Source organism: Oncorhynchus keta, chromosome 31 (genome assembly GCF_023373465.1).
Source record: "Oncorhynchus keta strain PuntledgeMale-10-30-2019 chromosome 31, Oket_V2, whole genome shotgun sequence".
In the NCBI taxonomy this organism is placed as follows: Eukaryota; Metazoa; Chordata; class Actinopteri; order Salmoniformes; family Salmonidae; genus Oncorhynchus; species Oncorhynchus keta.
The window spans coordinates 12,353,147-12,368,540 of NC_068451.1; the positions used below are offsets into that span (position 1 = coordinate 12,353,147).

Below are 15,394 nucleotides of genomic sequence, written 5' to 3' on the forward strand. Positions count from 1 at the left end.
GTTGACAGAATGAAAGTATTTTGTTCAAGTATTTTATATGTGGAGCAAGGTAACCGGCCTCAGAAAGAAGGTTAATGATATATCAATTTAAATGCCCTTGTCTGAAATCTCATTGGCGGAGAGACTGGCTGCAGGCTCGGGTTGCAAGGATCCAGATGTGTAGGCATCCAACAACTGGACAAAAGTGAGATGTTGAGGGAGGAGTCTAATGAAAAGGTTTGAACAAAACACGTCTCAAACAAGCTTTTAAAAAAAAGAATTTTAAAAACCCGTCTCAAACGAGGTCTGGTACTATCCCTCCCCCTGTCATTGGACCGACTGCCTGCCAATTCAACACACTAGGGCGTGTATTATCCTATGCTGCTCTTCGCTGGGTGAGGTATGTTGTGATTGCAGTCCAGCTCGAGCGTGCGTGGGTCTCTGTCATGACAAGGGCGCTCTTTCGCAGCTTTCGCGCTCTGGGAATTACAAGCCTTTTTGGAAAAAAATAACTAATCCCGTTTTGACGCTTCTGTAACACTGGTCTCTGTCCTGCTAGAATCAAAGTATTGTCAACGAAACAAGATAGCCAAAACGAAAGAAAAAGGTAAGAATTATACTACGGCACTTTCTCTTTATCAAGCGTTGATTATTTGATTCCGCTAGTGCTAGGGCAAAAACCAAAACGGGTAGTTGGTATAAACTGGCCAAACACGTTATGAATGGTAGGACTTCCTATGAGTACCTACTTAGAACTAGAATACGACATCGTTTTGTTTTAAATAGCCCAATGTCCTCTATGTAGACACTGGGGAAAACTTGTGGCAACACAAAATACTACGAATGCGCAAGTTAAATGTAGGTGCAGCCACGGAGACAGTCGGCTACTGAAGGAGTTAGTTATGTTTCGTGCTAGGGCAAAACCAAAACGTGCACCCAGGAAGGGCCCCAAGACCGAGACTGGGAAACCGTGTCCTAAACCATTGGCTTCAGCTCGATCATCTTTTCAGCTAAATGCATGCGAAAATAGCATTTGTCATCAAATAAATATGCAAAAAATAGTATACTAGGAATACTCTATCCGTTTTTGGATAGGCTATATGACTGTGTTTTTGTCGTTGTGCAGACAGACGTCTGTTTGTATTTATGTAGGCTATAGTTTACAGAAATTAAAACGAGACTTTAATGGTCTATATAATAGACCTGCAACCATACATGTCTTTCAAACACTGTTATATAATCTCACTGGGTCATTTGAACAAGGTCGTTTTTGTAGAAAATTGTTGCCAGTCTTAAAGAGTAAGTTGAAATGCATAATAGCTGCGTGCGCCAAGATGTATCGAGTTGGGTGATTTCACAGATTTCGCAGTCCTTTGTGTGGCGTGACAAACTTGTTGTTGTAGGCCTAGATTGACCTTACTTGGTTCACCAGCTTTATATTATAGAGCAATGTCTTGTCATTTTGACAGCTGCTTAATTAAAATGCGCATTAGGTGATTTTAGTTGTGGATGACTTTGAATTTTCCACAACAACTGCAGTCTGTGACCTGCTGGTTATCTGTCATAATGCAATGAAACAAATGATGATGCCTTTGATTGTATGTTTAGGCTGATTCTTAAATTGTTTTATGTTTTTTGAGTTTGTGCACATATTTATAGCCTGAAAATACAGCTAGAGGCTATCAATAACAGTGATTCGAATTACATGTTGATATTAGTTTTTTCATGCAGTCTTTAATGCGTTTTGGTAAACACTAGCCAAAATATAATAGCCAATATTGTGTCGAATTAGCGAGAATAATGTCCAATAGTTCCAGATGGGAGGACATTGAAGGTGACAGTCTGTGTGTAGTCTACAGACCTGGATTGAGACAAAAATAGGCTATATTTTTATGCTCTTTAGAACCACTCTCAGCTATGCCCAACAGAGAGAAGCTTTTAGTAGGCTTATATCTGCAAGTCAAATATCTTGACCAAAGTATGGCATGAAGTACGTGTGTGTGGGGGGTGGGTTTTGCTCAAATCTGGTTAAAAGATTGAAAGGAATGTGAGTCTTATTTAGTACATTTAGTAATTGCCTGCTTTTCTCAAGTCTAGTAACCTGGCCAGCAGGTAGGTTAGACAAGATAATCCAACTTGATTGATAGCCTGAAATGGTGAGATTGGGAGTCTATCTAGCTGGCTAACTAAAGCCAACATCATACAGTTGCAAGGTTAGTACTATCAATCAAATGTATTTATAAAGCCCTTTTTACATCAGCAGATGTCACAAAGTGCAATACAGAAACCCAACCTAAAGCCCCAAACGGCAAGCAATGCAGATGTAGAAGCAGACAAACAACAAAACATTTTTGTTTTATTTATTCATGAAGAAGAAATCAATAGGCTACATAGCTTGATCACGTTCATTTATAAACATACCTCCTGTCCAACACCATCAGCTAAAAGCAAATAAAACGCTGTGTGTCACTCTACACTCTCCTCCTCCACTGACGATACTCCACGCGCTAGAGTATAGTGGCCTGCCTTTCTTTTTTCTGTGCACTTGGGAAGGGACCACTTACTAGGGAGAATTGTGGGGGGCGGTGGGTACTCTTTGCCTAGTCCAGTCAGTGTGTCCCATCTGCAAAATGCTGCTGACAGATCTTTTTCTAAATGATTCGGATAAAACACGGGCTTAAAAATGAAGATTACTAATTAATTTAACATCTGAAACATCTCACAACACGACATCTGAGGGGGCACTTGCCTTTGTGCCCCCTATGGACATGTCGCCACTGGCAGCATGCACAACTAACGTTTCCCATCCATGATAGTTTTGGTGATGTGGATGTGTGATAACTGCGTCTATATTCCAATGTTTTAGAAGAAATGTAAATATTCATGTTAATTTGGTGCAAAACTCACTGACTCTAGGGTATCATTATCTAACAGTACAAACAAGGTTGTTTTTCTCCTTTTTAAATGTTTCTTGCTGCAGATATTTTTATTAAAAACAATGTTCACCCCCATCTTTTACATGTTAAAAAGGAAACCAAAGTTGCAGTTGGTATCATAGTTTTTTACTGGTGCTTTTACTGGTGCTTTTACTGGTGCTAGGCTGCTCAGTCAGAGAAAATGACAATACTGTTATACATTAGGTGTTTTAGATGTCATAGCCTAATCAACAAGCGGTGCTATTGCTTCCCTTCAACAGAGTTGGAATATTCTACTGGTTTGTTGCGCTTTCTGGATTTATCATTTTTGAATAATATGTTTATATTATTTGTAACTCCTACCCAACCATTATGCCCTCTCGGAACTCTTTTTACCTTGCTCACTCTCTTTCGCTCTCTCTCTCTTTCTCATTTCCTACCTCCAGAAACACACATCTCCGCTTTCTTATTACCCAACCCCATTCAATAAGTAACTCAGGTCTTGCATGCTGGTGGGTGATGGCTGTAAATGACTAGAGCTGAGAGAGGCAGCCCGCTCCCTCTCCGTCGGCTCCCAAATTGCATGTTGTCCGGCTCTCATTTCAGCCCTGAAAGAGCCGGCGCTCGGTTAGCATGGCTAATGGTGCATTCAGACCACGGTGTAATTTTATTTCCTATTTCCGATGGTGCTGTAGTTTTTGTATTAAATGACAGGAGGTCTGCTGCAGGGCTGAGCTGGGCTGTGATGTGTGGATGGCTGTGTCTCCTTAATGGTCCGCGGGGTCATGAGGGCAGAAATAGGCTCTGTCCCAGGGGCCCAGGACTATGGTCCTGTGGGACGTACAGTACAGCCTATACCTCCCAGCCCACGGTCACCCCTGTGATGCAGATATTCCCTCATCCAACTCTGCTGCCTCTCCAACTGTTCCAACAGTTGGAGAACTGGCTTCAGAACTGGCCCAGACTCAAGTTACTTTACTGTTTAGAGAAGCAACTGTCTTTTGAGTCAACTGTCTTCCGCAGAAGACTGTGGTACCATAATGCTATCCATAATATTATATTGAATGGTTTCGGTTAGGATCCTAATAGAGCCCAGACGCCCTGGCACATATCAATTGCAGTGGTTGAATTACTGCAATCTGCCCCTTCTGTGTTGATAACTTCCATTTTGAGATCAATATGACTTTTATAGTATCTTTCTTTAAAAGCATTGTAAGTGTGGAGTATTGACAGTAACCATCTGTCTGAGGTGACTCTGAATTACTACCTACGGCACTGGAGGGCTGCTGGAGTTTAAAAAATGGGCAGTGTGACTGTGTTTGGCTTGAAGGAGCAACAGTTAATCTTCGGCTCCCACCCTCACCATATGGGACTTTGTTTGGCCCTGCACCGGAGTGAAGCACTGGACTGTGGCACCTCATATTTCATATTGATGGTAGTTTGTTACCCATGGCAACTGGGCAGCCAATGGGGACCCCATATCTTGCTTAGTGGGGAAAGTAAGGAAAGGAGGGTTTTGCGAGGCCGTGCCGTCTTCCACCCTCCCTGTCTGCCTGCCTCGGTTCAGCGACAGGTTCCTGAACCCTGGGGAGTGAATTATTACCTGTCAGCCCCAGAGCCTCCCCATCATCCATAACCCAAGGCTGACACGGAACAGGCCTGTCCCAGCTATCTGCTGAGACCACCAGGCCTTGGCCTTCAGGTTTGGCCCCTCCAATGGACATTGGGGGAAAATCACATGAACATATTGCATTAAAAAGGGTGGGTTGAGGAAAGCCTCGTGGCTTTGCCATGGCAGCTGAAGGGGGTCTTCAGTCATTGTCCGGGACCAGTAGGGGGAAATGTACTTTACTGTGTTTTAGCTGTTTGCTCTTCACAATGCAGAAACTTGTTTTACTGAGTCCTCATTATAATGCTAAGCTTCACTGTATCATAGATTTATCATGATTAATTGGATTTTCTAGTATTGGTTTGAATATCACCTCTTTTCATTTATTTTTCTGTATATCTGTGTTCATTTCAGCACACCAGGACCTTGGTGCCCAAAATAAATGTCTGGTTTAATTGACTGTGTTCAATATTGACACTGTTTTATCCTATTAGCCCCATCAGTAGCAGTCATTTAAATAGAGTCCTTGACAGGGCAGTAATTAGCTCTGATTCTAAAAACAGGCGAGTGATGGCTGCCCTCCTGTCACACCGCCGCGGTTAGCACAGTACGGGTAATTATCCCAGAGCTGATGAGTGTGTGAATTTGGGAGGAAAAAGAGCAGAGTTCAACCAAAGGGTAGGATGGAAAAAAATAAAAAAAGGTTGCAGACCACACTCTGGACAAGTGACAGGCCTCAGTCCTCCTTTCCAGACTGGCTGTCTTCCTGTGGTTTTATAAAGCCTTTTTCAGCAGTGTTAACCCCTTGTCAAACATGGTCTTAGGCCGCTCAGCTAACCCGCAGCAGCCACGGGCTGAGAATGCTGGGTAACTGTCTGGTTAAGCTCCACGAACTGAAGTGGAAGAGTTCCAGCAATTATAGAGGGCAGTATAACCTGTGTCAGCAGATAGTATCATATTTATGTATTCAGGTCGGTAAAGGTTTCCCAACCCTTAGTTTTTGTATGTGAACATGTTTTCATCCTACTTTATTTGTGTTATATTAGTATGTAAATCATGCTGTCTGAGTGGCTTGTCTATGTTTGTTTGTAATTGGGTGATTTGGGAAGGTGCTTCAATCTGCATTTTGAGTAATCCTTTTAGATTCCATTATCTTTTTGTCTTCCTCAAAAGAGATTGGCCACACACACAGCTGTTTGATTAGTGTGATGGGAAGTTTTTGCCCAGTACTCTCAGGGCTGGTAAGGGAGAAGAGTTTTGGGCAAGAAATACATCCTGTTGAGATTAAACCTATTTCCCTTTCATGCATATTTCATCTGAGGAGGTAGCTACTTCATTTGCACATTGAGTCTCATCACTGAGGATTACTGAGCGATGACTAAGACGGTTGCCTTTTTTATACTCCCATTTAACTGCGACACCCACAATCCCCCAGAGCCCCCAATGAACCATAACAATCACAAGGGCCTATATGCAATATTCAGGCATTGAGATACCTATTGGTACTGTATGTGTATAATAGTATCAGTAAACTTTAATCAAAACATTTTCCCATTGGCTACTTAATGCAGGAAGCAATATACACTGCTCAAAAAGATAAAGGGAAAACTAAAATAACACATCCTAGATCTGAATGAATGAAATATTATTATTCAATACTTTTTTCTTTACATAGTTGAATGTGCTGACAACAAAATCACATAAAAATTATCAATGCAAATCAAATTTATCAACCCATGGAGGTCTGGATTTGGAGTCACACTCAAAATTAAAGTGGAAAACCACACTACATGCTGATCCAACTTTGATGTAATGTCCTTAAAACAAGTCAAAATGAGGCTCAGTAGTGTGTGTGGCCTCCACGTGCCCGTATGACCTCACTACAACGCCTGGGCATGCTCCTGATGAGGTGGCGGATGGTCTCCTGAGGGATCTCCTCCCAGACCTGGACTAAAGCATCCGCCAACTCCTGGACAGTCTGTGGTGCAACGTGGCATTGGTGGATGGAGCGAGACATGATGTCCCAGATGTGCTCAATTGGATTCAGGTCTGGGGAACGGGCGGGCCAGTCCATAGCATCAATGCCTTCCTCTTGCAGGAGCTGTTGACACACTCTAGCCACATGAGGTCTAGCAGTGTCTTGCATTAGGAGGAACCCAGGGCCAACCGCACCAGCATATGGTCTCACAAGGGGTCTGAGGATCTCATCTCGGTACCTAATGGCAGTCAGGCTATCTCTGGCGAGCACATGGAGGGCTGTGCGCCCCCCAAAGAAATGCCACCCCACACCACTGACCCATCGCCAAACCGGTCATGCTGGAGGATGTTGCAGGCAGCAGAACGTTCTCCACGGCGTCTCCAGACTCTGTCACGTCTGTCACATGTGCTCAGTGTGAACCTGCTTTCATCTGTGAAAAGCACAGGGCGCCAGTGGCGAATTTGCCAATCTTGGTGTTCTCTGGCAAATGCCAAACGTCCTGCTCGGTGTTGGGCTGTAAGCACAACCCCCACCTGTGGATGTCGGGCCCTCATACCACCCTCATGGAGTCTGTTTCTGACCGTTTGAGCAGACACATGCACATTTGTGGCCTGCTGGAGGTCATTTTGCAGGGCTCTGGCAGTGCTCCTCCTGCCCCTCCTTGCACAAAGGCGGAGGTAGCGGTCCTGCTGCTGGGTTGTTGCCCTCCTACGGCCTCCTCCACGTCTCCTGATGTACTGGCCTGTCTCCTAGTAGCTCCTCCATGATCTGGACACTACGCTGACAGACACAGCAAACCTTCTTGCCACAGCTCGCATTGATGTGCCATCCTGTATGAGCTGCACTACCTGAGCCACTTGTGTGGGTTGTAGACTCCGTCTATTGCTACCACGAGAGTGAAACCACCGCCAGCATTCAAAAGTGACCAAAACATCAGCCAGGAAGCATAGGAACTGAGAAGTGGTATGTGCTTATCACCTGCAGAACCACTCCTTTATTGGGGGTGTCTTGTTGATTGCCTATAATTTCCACCTGTTGTCTATTCCATTTGCACAACAGCATGTGAAATTTATTGTCAATCAGTGTTGCTTCCTAAGTGGACAGTTTGATTTCACAGAAGTGTGATTGACTTGGAGTTACATTGTGTTGTTTAAGTGTTCCCTTTATTTTTTTGAGCAGTGTATATTTTGCAGCGATCTTTTTACTCTACTGCTCATCTTCTCTTAGAATGTAGGTTAACGAAACAAGCCCTCCTGTGAATTGCTGCTGGCCGCACACACATTATTGATTGGCGCAGTCCAAGAGGGGCTAAAGGTGCAGTGGTTTTTGTTCCAAATTATCTCTTAATCACTTCATAATGAGGGTAGCCTCCCGCCATCCTGCCTCATTGATTAGCTGCCCATGTTGAAACTGAAGCAATCCGTCCTTTCACTTCACTGAATGTTTACTTTGGATTCACTGGTGTTTCGGCTTAGCTGTATCCAAAATCCTTATAAGTTGATTTTGTTTCTGGTGGCGCATTCATACAGTTTTTGTATAGTCTATTTTTGTGATCATGCAATGGATTTCACTGTAGCTGAAAACCATCTAGTTCCTGCATGATTTCAAAATATATGTTTTTATTTTTAGGCTAGAATTAAAGTGCAGAACTGAATCTCCTAACCACATCCCAGGAATTGAAATGTGGGTGCATGCTGGAGCTTGTTGTTCTTGGAAATCGACCCACAATTTCTTAGCATGCAGGAAAGATCTGTTCTTCAGAGAGAAAATGTGTGAGAGGAGGACATTAGTAAAAAAAGGGAGAGAGATTTGGAAATAGGCAGGGTAAGTAGGAGAATAACATCAACAAAAATGTAATTTGATCATCTTAAAATCCATCCTTCATGCCATATAATACATGTAATCCTTATGCATTTAGGGCCCGATTCAGACTTGGGGAATGTACGCCTTTCTTACGCACGCCTTTACTAGGCACTTCTCAGTAGTTGGTATTCAGACTTATCTTATGCAGGTGCATAACGGGCTTATCAGGTGTGATTGCCTTGCGGACGCTGAAATACATTTATTCAATCTCTGGAAACCCTCCCACTTGCTGGCCAACAGATTTTCTTGTGGAGTTTTCATTCAATAGAGTCTTCAGTACATCTATCTGAAATCATCCCTTTAAATACTTTAACTTTTTAATGATAATTTTCTTGACAGACTCACTAGAATATACACTGAGTGTACAAAACATTGTACATGTGTACATTCTCTTTCCGTGGCATAGACTGACCAGTGAATCCAGTTGAAAGCTATGATCCTTTATTGATGTCATCTGTTAAATCTACTTCAACAAAGGAGGCTGACACAAAATGTGCAGAGCAACAGATGGGCTACAGCTAGTCAACTAACAGTCCAGTACAACATTGGTGCCCAAAGACCAATAAAAGAATGCACAACTCATTGTACCTTGACACGAATGGGGTATGGAGGTCGATGACCTTACGGAGTTCCATTTCTTTCAGCAAAAAACAAAGTGTGCTAAATGGAGAAAACACTGGAAAATCAGAAAAACATTGCCTGGTCTGATGAATCCCGGTTCCTGCTGTTTCACGCTGACAGGAGGACTAGGGTATGGAGAACCACATGAGTACATGCATCCATAATGCAGTGCGTCAACATTGCAGGTTGGTGGTGTGATGTGAGGTGTATTTTCATGGCACGTATTGGGCCTCTTGATAAAAGTGGAGCCACAGGATTTCTGAACGTCATTGCCAATCAGGTGCATCCCTTCATTTTTTTCCAGCAGGTTAAATGCCTCATGCCACAAGGCTTGTTCAGGAATAGTTCCAAGAACATGACGGTCAATTCAGTTTACTGCAATGGCCACCCTGTCACCAGATCTCAATCCAATAGAGCATCTGTGGGATGAGATGGAATGATCTATTCATAGTAGAGATCCACTACCAGCCAACTTGACACAACTGTGGAAAGCATTGTAGTCAACAGCGGTTTGATTCATCATGAATGTTTCCATGTTCAATTCATGAAATATTGGAAGGTGAGAAAAGGGTACAATGGGGGTTGAACAGCAGTCTTATCAATATACCTTAATTATCCTCACTAATTCCGGAACTGTGATGACAACGATCCCGTCGTCATGAACCATGCTCCAGGTTTAAACTGCTATTGTCGTGACTTTGCTTTCATTAATCGAATGACTGTTATTTATTTAATCAACTAACAATGTTTAATTGTTACTCAATTTTTAAATGAATCATGCAACAATTAACTCATTAGGATTTGGGGCACCACAGAAGAGGTTGTTTAAAGAGTTACCATCCCCCAAACTAAACTTTATAAGGCTCCCGAGTGGCGCAGCGGTCTAGAGCATTGAATCTGTGTTAGATGCATTACTACAGTCCCTGGTTCAAATCCAGACTGTATCACATCCGGCTGTGATTGGGAGTCCCGTAGAGCTGCACACAATTGACCCAGCGCCGTTCGGGGTATGCCATCATTTTAAATAAGAATTTGTTCTTAACTGACTTGTCTAGTTAAATAAAGGTTCAATAAAAAAATGATATTTCATGGATAAACAGTCATCTTATTAATCATTACCTCTTATCATATCATCATTCTGACCAAATTGAACATGTTTCATTATTTATTTGCGGTTAAATTGATTTTATTGATGTATTATGTTACGTTAAAATAAGTGTTCATTCAGTATTGTTGTAATTGTCATTATTACAAATAAAGAAATTTGTCTGATTTTAATCTGTATTGTTTTTTTTTGGTCCTCCAATAATCTGTATTGTTTTTTTTTTTGGTCCTCCAATAATCTGTATTGGTTTTTTTTTGGTCCTCCAATAATCTGTATCGTGTTTTTTTTTTGTCCTCCAATAATCTGTATCGTGTTTTTTTTTTTTTGGTCCTCCAATAATCTTTATCGTGTTTTTTTTTTTTTGGTCCTCCAATAATCTGTATCGTGTTTTTTTTTTTTTGGTCCTCCAATAATCTGTATCGTGTTTTTTTTTTTGGTCCTCCAATAATCTGTATCGTGTTTTTTTTTTTTGGTCCTCCAATAATCTGTAGCGTTTTTTTTTTTGGTCCTCCAATAATCGGTATCGGCGTTGAAAAATCATAATCGGTCGACCTCTTGTCAACCATTGCCAAGCTGATCTGAACCATCTGATCCTCACAGGACACTCTGTATGGTCTGTGCTCCATGAATGATTCAAATAGGCTACATGTCCCAAATTATGGAACAACGTGTAATATGTTAGCCTAATGTAAAACATTATTGACCCTCAGGAACAACCTCATGGACTTGACAGACAAAAGAAAGGTAAACTAACAATGTAAGGGAACGATGCAAAATGTGTCATATTTGTATAAAATGTATCAAAAATAAAACACAATCTTGATTAGAGAAGTATTCAACCCTCTGAGTCAATACATGTTAGAATCACCTTTCGCAGCAATTACAGCTGTGAGTCTTTCTGGGTAAGTCTCTAAGAGCTTTGTACACCTGGATTTGTTCATGATCATTGCTAGACAGTAATTTTCACAACATGCAATAGATTTTTCAAGACATTTTTAAGTTAACAGTAACTTGGCCACAGAGGAGCATTCAATGTCGCCTTGGTAAGCAACTCCAGTGTATATTTGTCAATGTGGTTTATGTCTGTTGGAAAGCAGACTGAACCAGGTTTTCCTCTAGGAAATGGCCTGTTTGGCTCTATTCTGTTTCTTTTAATCCTAGAAAAAACTCCAATGCAGCCACCACCATGCTTAAATATATTCACAGACGTGTTATGTTGGATTTGTCCCAAACATAATACATTTTCTGCAGTTCTACTTTAGTGCTTTATTGCAAACAGGATACATGTTCTTTTCACTTTGTCATTTAGGTTAGTATTGTGGAGTAACTATGTTTTTGATCCATCCTTAGAGTTTAATGGCTGTGACAGGGGAAAACTAACTGTTTTAATGTCAGCATTGGCCTCATGGTGAAATCCCTGAGCGGTCTCCTTCCTCTCTGGAAACTGAGTTAGGAAGGACGCCTGTATCTTTTTAGTGACTGGGTGTATTGATACACCATCCAAAGTGTAATTAATTACTTAAACATGATCAAAGGGGATATTCAGTGTCTGCATTTTTATTTTTACCCATCTATCAATAGGTCCCTTTCTTTGCGAAGCATTGTAAAATCTCCCTGGTCTTTGTGGTTGAATCTGTTTTTGAAATTCACTGCTCGACTGAGGGACCTTACAATTATCTGTATGTGTGGGGTACAGAGATGAGGTAGTCATTCAAAAATCATGTTAAACACTATTATTATTGTCCATGCAACTTATGTGACTTGTTAAACTCTTTTTCTCCTCAACTTATTTGGGCTTGCCATAAGAAAGGGGTTGAATACTTATTGACTCAAGACATTTACAGCCTTGCGAAAGTATTCGGCCCCCTTGAACTTTGCGACCTTTTGCCACATTTCAGGCTTCAAACATAAAGATATAAAACTGTATTTTTTGTGAAGAATCAACAACAAGTGGGACACAATCATAAAGTGGAACGACATTTATTGGATATTTAAAACTTTTTTAACAAATCAAAAACTGAAGAATTGGGCGTGCAAAATTATTCAGCCCCCTTTAAGTTAATACTTTGTAGCGCCACCTTTTGCTGTGATTACAGCTGTAAGTCGCTTGGGGTATGTCTCTATCAGTTTTGCACATCGAGAGACTGAAATGTTTTCCCATTCCTCCTTGCAAAACAGCTCGAGCTCAGTGAGGTTGGATGGAGAGCATTTGTGAACAGCAGTTTTCAGTTCTTTCCACAGATTCTCGATTTGATTCAGGTCTGGACTTTGACTTGGCCATTCTAACACCTGGATATGTTTATTTTTTTGAACCATTCCATTGTAGATTTTGCTTTATGTTTTGGATCATTGTCTTGTTGGAAGACAAATCTCCATCCCAGTCTCAGGTCTTTTGCAGACTCCATCAGGTTTTCTTCCAGAATGGTCCTGTATTTGGCTCCATACATCTTCCCATCAATCTTAACCATGTTCCCTGTCCATGCTGAAGAAAAGCAGGCCAAAACCATGATGCTGCCACCATGTTTGACAGTGGGGATGGTGTGTTCAGGGTGATGAGCTGTGTTGCTTTTACGCCAAACATAACGTTTTGCATTGTTGCCAAAAAGTTCCATTTTGGTTTCATCTGACCAGAGCACCTTCTTCCACATATTTGGTGTGTCTCCCAGGTGGCTTGTGGCAAACTTTAAACAACACTTTTTATGGATATCTTTAAGAAATGGCTTTCTTCTTGCCACTCTTCCATAAAAGCCAGATTTGTGCAATATACAACTGATTGTTGTCCTATGGACAGAGTCTCCCACCTCAGCTGTAGATCTCTGCAGTTCATCCAGAGTGATCATGGGCCTCTTGGCTGCATCTCTGATCAGTCTTCTCCTTGTATGAGCTGAAAGTTTAGAGGGACGGCCAGGTCTTGGTAGATTTGCAGTGGTCTGATACTCCTTCCATTTCAATATTATCGCTTGCACAGTGCTCCTTGGGATGTTTAAAGCTTGGGAAATCTTTTTGTATCCAAATCCGGCTTTAAACTTCTTCACAACAGTATCTCGGACCTGCCTGGTGTGTTCCTTGTTCTTCATGATGCTCTCTGCGCTTTTAACGGACCTCTGAGACTATCACAGTGCAGGTGCATTTATACGGAGACTTGATTACACACAGGTGGTTTGTATTTATCATCATTAGTCATTTAGGTCCACATTGGATCATTCATAGATCCTCACTAAACTTCTGGAGAGTTTGCTGCACTGAAAGTAAAGGGGCTGAATCATTTTGCACGCTCAATTTTTCAGTTTTTGATTTGTTAAAAAAGTTTGAAATATCCAATAAATGTCGTTCCACTTCATGATTGTGTCCCACTTGTTGTTGATTCTTCACAAAAAAATACAGTTTTATATCTTTATGTTTGAAGCCTGAAATGTCGCAAAAGGTCGCAAAGTTCAAGGGGGCCGAATACTTTCGCAAGGCACTGTACATTTGACATTGTTAATACATTTCTGAAAACATAATTCCACGTTGACGTTCTGGGGTGTTGTGTGACCCAAACTCAATTTAATCCATTTAAAATTCAGGCTGTAACACAACAAAATGTAGAACAATTCAAGGGGTGCTGTCAATACTTTCTGAAGGCACTGTAGGCCTATTTCTCTGGGTATTACTGATGGTGGCTACTGATAGTGGCTAATATTTAATATGATTGAAATTGTAAAAAAAAAAATGTCCGGCCATATAATTAAATAATTCTAGAGTGCATACATCAACTCGGTAGGTTCGCCGCTACTGTCAGTGTGTACTGGTTTTCACAGGCTACAGCCTCTGCTTGGGTCTCCAAATTTCAGACCCACAAATTATAAAGCCTTAGGCCTACAATTAGAATTCTGAATAACGGCAGAGCTATTTTATACTTCACTGTGGAAAAGAGTACGAAATACCTGTCATGTTGACATGCTTTTTAGTTTGCAGAAATATGACTGGTTTTACATTAGTCACCAGCAATCATAAGGTAAAATAGATTTTAAACAATTGCCGTGTATATGTACAATTCCCTTATCCAAACGGATTACTCAAATAGCTCTGTAAATTAGTGCATGGAGAATAGTGTTTTATTTCTATTCGAAAAAAGAAAGTTGTTGTTGCACTTAGAACCGACAGGTTGCTTGACCTTATTCATCATTTCATTTTGCATGAAGGTGTTGAAGTCAATGAAATGAAGTCAACACCAGAATACACCTCTGCCACTTCCTTCCTTTCTTTGATCTCTACCCCAAATGTATAGTGGCTGAATAGCATGCTATTCTCATGCGTAACATCAGAATACGTATATAGAGAAAAGCGTATAAAAATAAAATTACATTCCCTTTTATGCACGCTTAACTTTGGTCGAAATTCCCTCCTATTAGACTTTGTTTGTGTTCTTAAAATCTGTGGCACAGTTATTGTGTCTGTTCTCACAGATATAGCCTATACCGCAAAGCAATAACCTTATGGGGGGGGGGATCTATTTAGAGTTTTGCTACTGGAGAACTTATTCTGAGTCATGATCATGTCTCAAAGTAGCTTATTGCAGTTTTTGGAATTTAGGATTTTTATGGGCCCGACACGTGAAATGAAGCAGGAAATTAAAAACCTAAGATTGTTTTTCCCGCTTAAAGCCGCTGCTTCATGCAGTAATGCCTCATCATACCCGATTCAGGCTCTGCACGCACTCAAAAGGTGACTGGTATTCATTTACACAAAGTGTTTTGATTAAACCTCTTATTTTTGCCTCTTTTTTTTTTTAATGGTATCATGCAACTATAGAAAAATACATATATTAGTCTGTCACACATTGGTGTTAAATGACATGCATACTGCCAATTGGGTTTTTATTAGCTTGTTCAAAACCCTGCATCGAATTTCCCAACTATCCATAAATAGCTGTCTTGTTCGACCTTGTCCGGGGTCTATCAAGACTTAGCATGTACTGTACTATATGCACTTAGGGAAGGGATGACAATGGATCGCATTCAAGTGTCGGCTAGTCCTCGCTTTGTTTAACGTCTGTGTGTGTATTTATGCCTGTGTGAGGGTTGGTGTATGTGCTGGTTTTTACAGTATAAGTCTACATCTCTGGGTGGTGATAATGCTATCAGTCGTTTGGTTTGGACGAGGTGCAAGATTAGTTCAGTAACAGACTCCTATCGCAGTCATTTTCCTGGGTTTCTCTGAACTCCAGCCCCTTTCGCCTGAATCAGGGTTATTTTTAAACCGGTCTGTAGAGGTCCAGGGGGTAAGTGTCATATAATTCTACCAGTGTGCGTACAATTGCCCCCCCCCTTCTCACTTCACTC

At 41.3% G+C, this 15,394-nt stretch overlaps 1 protein-coding gene across 6 annotated transcripts in view; it reads left to right on the forward strand.

Moving 5' to 3' along the window:
* The first annotated feature begins 301 nt into the window (after positions 1-301).
* Positions 302-15,394, forward strand: part of LOC118367507 (semaphorin-6D-like) — a 132,334-nt gene continuing 117,241 nt past the window's right edge. For 3 of the 6 annotated variants that reach the window (XM_035751050.2, XM_035751056.2, XM_035751052.2), the window contains exon 1: positions 302-586. The gene's annotated coding sequence lies outside the window, so the exon portion shown is untranslated. The remainder of the gene's footprint in view (positions 587-15,394) is intronic. The other 3 variants (XM_035751051.2, XM_035751049.2, XM_035751055.2) reach the window with 1 other exon arrangement.